This window comes from Nanorana parkeri, unplaced genomic scaffold (genome assembly GCF_000935625.1).
Source record: "Nanorana parkeri isolate BGI_ZX_2015 unplaced genomic scaffold, ASM93562v1 scaffold186, whole genome shotgun sequence".
NCBI lineage: Eukaryota > Metazoa > Chordata > Amphibia > Anura > Dicroglossidae > Nanorana > Nanorana parkeri.
The window spans coordinates 531,025-538,743 of record NW_017306454.1 but is presented as its reverse complement, the minus strand read 5'-3'; positions in this window follow the sequence as shown (position 1 = coordinate 538,743).

Below are 7,719 nucleotides of genomic sequence, written 5' to 3'. Positions count from 1 at the left end.
CTGACACCTAGCATTATTTAACCCACTTCCTCTGAGCCCAGGCTGTCTAGGGCTCGCCCCCAATCTGTGACTGGTCAGTGATGAAGAAGCAGCTCACTGATGAGCTCATCTCTCACTGTTTTCTTCTCCAATCAGCATGCCTCTTGTCAGCACATGAATTGATTTGCTCTCTGAGCTGCTTCTTTCTCTTAAACTCTGCTACAAACTGACAGTGAAACAACAGACTAATGAGGCCATCTCATCTCCTCCTGTCAGACATGTTCTTTGTCAGGGTATCTAATTGGCTCCCAGTGTTGCTGTAAGGAAACTTACAACAACACATAATTTCCTTATCTTTTGGCCATCATCAACCTAAGCAGGTGCAGTCTCCATCCCCCCGCCACAAATTTATTTTCTTACCTAGATCTCACTCCGATGCCCACTGCATTGCTTCCATCCCTCCACCTCCTTTTTGGTCTGATGTCCGTGCATGCACAGCCTAGCTCTATAGACTTCAATGGATCTCAGAGACAATTTGGCTAGTATCCATTTACCGACGCTAAGGCCTTGTTCACACCAAGCGCGTTCCAGGAGCAGAGCAGTTACAGACCGGAGCAAAACTGCGTCCAATGTATTCCAATGGTATTTTTAGCTCCAGTTCACATCGTAGCGTTCCGTTCCAGAACAGGTCCAGAGGAGGTAAAAAAAAAAACTGCAGCGGGCCCTATTTTATCTGCCCTGGAACGCTCTGGAATGCATGCAAACACATCAAAAACGCATGCACATGCCCTGGAACGCACTGAAAGCTTATTTTAAACTAAAAAAAATTATGTATTTGACCAAAAACGGCCCGGAACGCATCAAAAACACGGCACAACCCACTGCACTGCCTGTGCAGAAACTCAAGCAGATCTGCTCTGCATTTGGTGTGAACAAGGCCTAAGGGCTTGTTCACACCACTTCCGGGCCATGTCCAGACCAGAACAGTTTGTTCCTGGACCAAAAAAACAGGTCCCTGTGTGTATTGTAAAGTAGTCACCGCTCCAAGCTCGCTCTTGTGATGGACTACAATCTCAATACAAATTAGTAATATAAACGTGAGATTGTAGTCCATCACAGGAGTGAGCTTGGAGCGGTGACTACTTTACAATACACACAGTGACCATGAGGAACAAAAGTAGCCACCCTCCAGAAGGAAGGACAGTGACAGCGCCAATTCAGAGATGATTTGAGGATCTACAGCCGAGTGATACACAAATAAGATACATTTATGTTACTGGTTATAGTAAGACTCAGTCCAAGCTTTCATTCGACAAACTGAGCCTCCTAGTTGAGTGGAGTGGTCAGTACTTTGTCCTGAAATGATGTAGGGGTCATTGGGAGGAACCATATCGTGTATGGTGGAGGACACAATATCTGACAAACTTGTATAGCAGGAGCACCAGAAGCTCTTCAAGAGAGAGGAGATTTAACTCATTACCTGCTAGTAAATGAAAGGAGTTGTCCCAGCATATTCTGTTATAACATCAGCATTGTGATAGGAATAGACTGGAGTTATTTTTGATAATACAATCAAAGCTTTCTTGAAACAGATCCCTTTTATGTAGTGAGCGCTGCCTTCTGTCTGCCCTTCACTTCCAACAACTTCCCAGTGTGCTTTGTGTCTATTTCCCTGCTGCTTGATGTGATGCAATCTCCATTTCTCAAGACTACATATCCCATCATGCATTGCTTCCTGCAAGCACTGATAATGTTACATTGTTCAGACGTTGGGTTGTAGTTCAGAAGGCAGGCTCTGTGAGAGAGGTGACAACAAGAAGTGCTTATTCACAGGGCTGAGTGAAATTGGATCAGTAAAGTGTAAGTGAGGAAGTACATCCTGTTGGCTTGTTCAATAAATAAGCTTACAAACTTCTAGATGGATCTGGTTATTAGGAGTGGGACAGACCTTATGGAAATTCAATATAGAAATGCATAAGTATTATTAGTTTTTGATCATAGATACACTTCCAGCATAAAGCTTCTCTTAAAGGCTGACTTGGTTTTATTCCTCCCCCAGATGACAGGTTCACTTTAAACCTTTACACTGCTACTTTGGCCCACTAGAGGGAAGAATTCATATAGGATTTCTGTAAGCTTACAGTCAACTTATCTCAATGCACCTATGTGCTACTGTCTGTCCCAGACTGACTGCCTTTTATATACCCGCCCCCCCCCACCCCCCTCCAATCTTTTTTATACAAAGCCCTCTTATTGGTCTTCTGTCATAAACATATCTCTGTAACTGTGTATATTTGTCTGAGGCTAAATTACGAGCTTCCTGTATACCTCATAATGCCATGTATTAAAAGGGTTGTGTCAGCTTTGTACAATGCGGTATAACCCAGCAACCAGTAATAGCCTATTTCATGCATGTTGAGATAAGCAAAACGCTAAAAAAAAAAAGCCACATAAACCGTGAGTTACACACATTGTTAATCAGGGACAGATGGGAGCAGCTGGCAGGAAAATAGAACAGGTTTAAAATAGGTATTCTGGTCCGGCAATCGGCAAAATCAATGTTTTTATTAGCAGGAAATAGTGTTAAAGAATAGATCCCAGTAAAGAGCAAGAAACTGGGAAATAATTGCTCATGCTAATGCAGATTTCTGCACCTTCGATTCAACTGAGAAAGGATGAGTTGCATTGATTTGTGCTGTGCAGGAGAGACAAGAGGTCTGAGACACGATTTCCTCTATATTGACACTTAGCACAATTAAAGATCTGGTAAATGTAACCTACAAGGGGGGCTCCCCCCCCCAAATGTCAGTTATTTTAATATACAATATATTGCCAAAAGTATGCGGACACCACTCCAAATCATTAGATTCAGGTATTCTGTGAAATTTCCTTGCTACTAAATAATCCACGGTCACCTGTTACTGGTATTATAACAAAGTGGAAGCAACTGGGAACAACAGCAACTCAGCCACGAAGTGGTAGGCCACGTAAAATGACAGAGCTGGGTCAGCGCATGCTGAAGCGCACAGTGCGCAGAAGTCGCCAACTGTCTGCAGAGTCAATAGCGACAGACCTCCAAACTTCGTGTGGCCTTCAGATTGGCACAACAACAGTGCGTACAGAGCTTCATGGAATGGGTTTCCATGGCTGAGCAGCTGCATCCAAGCCTTACATCACCAAGTGCAATGCAATGCGTGGGATGCCGTGGTGTAAAGCACGCCGCCACTGGACTCTAGAGAAGTGGAGACGTGTTCTCTGGAGTGACGAATCACGCTTCTCTGTCTGGCAATCCGATGGACGTGTCTGGGTTTGGCGCTTGCAGCATTGCGGCCGGAGGGTGTGGCTACGGTGCCATTCACTTCAATGGCCTGCCACGCCCCCTCCTGCCTGACAAAAAAGTGAGCCGGCCGCAATGCGAGGCTGGAATCGGGCCGGAACACACTGAATATGGTGTGGACGAGGCCTAATGACATCAATCAGAGCGGGACTGACCCAGTGGGCCAGGGCTAATATTATATGGCCCTGAGTGGAGATACTTCACCATTCCGACTTTGATGAGAGTGGTACCCACAGTCACTGACATATGGTGGGCATTACATGGGTACCTGCTCCAGTTCACATCGTAGCGTTCAATCACATGCCATCTCAGAACTGCAACAGAAATCTGAATGGGGGGCAGGTACCCATGTAATGCCCACCATATGTCAGTGACTGTGGGTACCACTCTGATCAAAGTCTGAATGGTCAAAGGTTCCTAGTTCTCCCTTGCCCATGAAGCAGGAAGATCCTTGCACTTCAGGTCCTTGGGTTCATCTTCCTCTCCAGCAAAGAGAACAGTGAGCAGCACAGTGGTGACCACACCAAATCTCCTGGGATTAGCAGTCAGAGGCAGCAGTGCCTGAGATCTCACACTGTAGATATACAATTATGAGGCTACAGAATAGGGGTGTATAGGCACAGAAGGTGGACTGCTATTTTTCTGGAGGAATTCCAGACAAAGGTTTAATCTTTTAGGATACTGCTTAGGCACAATTAGTATTTCTAGATGTTCCATATAAGATAGCAGATCTTCACTTTTTGAGGTTAGGTCAAGCAGCTTTCACTTGCGGTCCTGCTGGCAATTACCCAGAAGTCCCTTCTCCTCTTGGAGAAGAATATTTGCTTTCACTTTCTAGGTATCAGTTCCCAAAGCCTTTGTACTTCAAACTCACTTGCTGCTTTGTTCTTTCTTATCCAAACTGGAGTTACAGTTTATTGTTTATGGATACATCTCTGTAACACCACAAACCTTTATTCCTTAGTGCAAAACGACAGAACGTTCGGATCTATATTCCATTCCCTATTCATAGAGAACAAACAGCAGCAAGGGCTCTGGTTCCTCTCATGAAGGATAGAACATAAGAATGTATACAACCCAGTGCTGTGCTCCATATATTGTTATGGGATGATGGCATTTTAATCACAGCTGTTCCATTTCTGCAATGAGAAATCAAGAACTGTAGAGCAAGGCAAGCATTTCCTTAGTCTCCTCTCCCTCAGTGATCATTCAGACTGTATCTTTGTAACTTTGTAGCAAGGCAGAAGGTGAGAGGCTGCAGCAGAGGCTGATCTGTGTCAGACATCTGTGAACAAGAATTGCACCGGTACCAGGATTTACATAATTGTGTTAGTCATCTTAGTCCAGGAAGTAGATGCTGACCCTGAATGATGCCTAAACCAGTCCTTCTGGAGAGAAAAGCAGAAGGCGTTGTCAGTGGGAATCCTGTTATCTATGTGAGAGGTAATACATACTTGAAGTGTTACACTTAAGCATAACTAGTGCTGGCCATAGACGGCTTGATTTTTTTGTTCAGTCTGATGCAACTGAATCACATTAAAATCTCTGTGTCAAACATTTTACATCCAAATCTGATGAACCATCTAGCTGGGGACACCACTATTAAGAACTTTGACTTGCACCTCCTTACATTCGGCCTGCACACTGCACCACAATGCCTGCACACTGCACCGCAATGCATGCATGTACTTTGTTATCATGGCACTAGGGCTATGGGACCAGGGAGTACCAGCAAAGGCAGTCATGTGACCATTTTGTGACATCAACAATGTGCACACTACAGCATGGGACTGGGACACACAACCACTTTAGGAATAAGGGAACATGTGCTGCTGACGTGGGTGGGCCTGTTAGGGGGTGAACATGCACTTTGTTATCGCTGGGGAATGAGGGAGCATGTAGTCCTGATATGGGGGGGACCTGTAATGGGGGCACAAAGGCACCTTATTATCATTGGGGATTAGGGACCATGCATTCATGATGTGGGTGGGCTTGTGACAAGGGCACACATGCATTTTGTTATTTCTGGTTATGAGGACCATGTATTCCTGATGTGAGCAGGCCTGTGATGGGGGCACACATGCATTTTGTTATTACTGGTGATAAGGACCATTTATTCCTGATGTGGTGGGCCTGGGATGGGGGTATACATGCGCTTTGTTATCACTTGGGATGAGGGACCATGCACTCCTGATGTGTACTGACCTGGGATGGGGACACACTTTAGTTTAGTTTCACTGGCGATGAGGGGCCATGCAATCATAGTTACATACTTATATAGTAGCTAGGGTTGGAAAAAGACATCAATCCATCCAGTCCAACTTATGTGTGCATGTGTGTTGGTTTGCGTGTGTGACATTTTGTTTTTTAAAGAATATACTGTACATATCCTGGTGACAAGGGAGCAATGACTTGTTGCCCAGCTTCCTGTTACTGGAAGTTCTGGTATCGGGAGCATTTGGGCAAGTACAAGTATCGGCACTGATACTAGTATTGGTATCGGTGAATCCCTACCCAATGCATAAGGTGTGAACGGGGCCCTAAACCTCTTTCCACCAATCTTAAACTGTGGCCATGACCATGTGTCCATGCCAAGGACCTAAAAATAATCAAGCCATTACAGCTTTACAGTCACCACTGATTAACTTGTAGATAGCGATCATGTCTCTTTTTAAGCGCCTCCTCCCTAAGGTAAACAGGCCTAATTTACTTAATTGTTCCTCATAGCCGGGGTCCTCCAGTCCCCTTCGCTAGACTCTTTCTAAACCTAGGACATCCCTTTTGTTGATGGGTGACCAGAACTGTAAACAATACATGACTCTTGGCGTATATATTCCTGACATGGGCAGTCATGTAACTATTAGGGGAAGTCTACAGGGCGCGCTCCCTGGCAGGATGTTCTAGGAAGTGACACTGAACCATGAGGAGCGAGTGACAGTTGGGGACATATTTGATATTGTAGGTTCCCATGGTGGAAGTGAACACTTTCAAGCAGCAGTAGCCAAACTCCAGCTCCATGCCTAATGGGAATTGTAGCTTCGCCACAGCCGGAGGACCGTAGTATGGCTACCTCTGGTGTATAGCCTAAAAATAGGAGGCGGCCCTTACAATAATAAAAATGTATATTTAATAAAAGTACGCTAAGTCTCCCTTTAGATAAAATTTAAAAAAACAAAACACAAACGTCTAAAGTTTGCTGCATTTAATGAGAAAAATAACAAGGCTAACGTCATCATTAGCCATCGCAACCCTTTTAATCTCACAAATCTCATTTCCTCCATGACCGCCACACAAAAGCTCCCGATATCCGCCACAGAGGGGAATCCAGCTGGTCAGAGTTTGGCGGAGCTGCCAGGAGGTTTGTGTGTTTAGCGATAACAGAAGCCTATGTGTTGGCATCCTGCTGTCTCCCTGTCACTACGCTCAGGATTCCTCACACCCCGCTTTAGCCTAAATCCTAATTGTAAATATTCGTTTGTTAGGCTCCGCTGCTTTCCTTGCACTTGCTGACATATGAATTTGGCGTGAACTTATTACACGCTGACTTGTTAAATAAACTGAAATGGCAAATCGCTCGAGTCACAATCAATCAGGCCGGGTTTTTGAAAGTTTCAGAATCGTCGCATTGACGGCCGTAATCCCAGGCTTTACCGGTCACAGCCGAAACCGGGAGATTGGATGAAGATGAAAGTAGGTGAAGAGCCCGTGGTAGGAGGTCAGAAATAAATGAACTGCTGGGGTTTCAGACTGATGAGGCTTCTGCAGTATGGAACATGAGGAAGGCGGTTGTGAAATCCGGAATTATCATGCACACGCAGAGCTATGGATAATGCATAGTGTATTTATAATGAGAGCATACCTTGGCTCTGGTTCATCAAGCTGTACACTAAATAACGCTAAATGGCGTGGTACAATGACATATTTATGACCAAGCGGCCACTTTAGCATTCTTCATTGTCACAGGTTGGCTAGAACTATGAGGTGAGTGAAAAGCACTCACCTCATAGTTCTCCTTTAAGATGCCTTACAGTGTATTTTCACTTTTGCATCTAAAATGGTATAACCCCTACTTTATATTTGTTCCCTCCCACCCGCTATGTTTTTCAGTGTCCCCTGCTCTTCTGGGGGCCTGGGATCACAGCAAACACTTTCAGGATGCAAAGTGGGAGCAGACTGAGTGCTGTGCTCTCAGAGCTTCCTGCTTCAGAGCTGTCAGAAGGTGGCTGAAGTGCCAGTCACGCAGGTGATCAAGCACATTCCCGTGCTTGATCATCTGTATTGGAAGGCAGGGGAGACATCAGGAGTCTAATCGACCCCAGATGTCTACATAGATGGAACCTACATTTTTAGGTTTGCTTTGTGAATCGGAACACATATATTGGGGGGGTGGGGGGGGTTTCTCA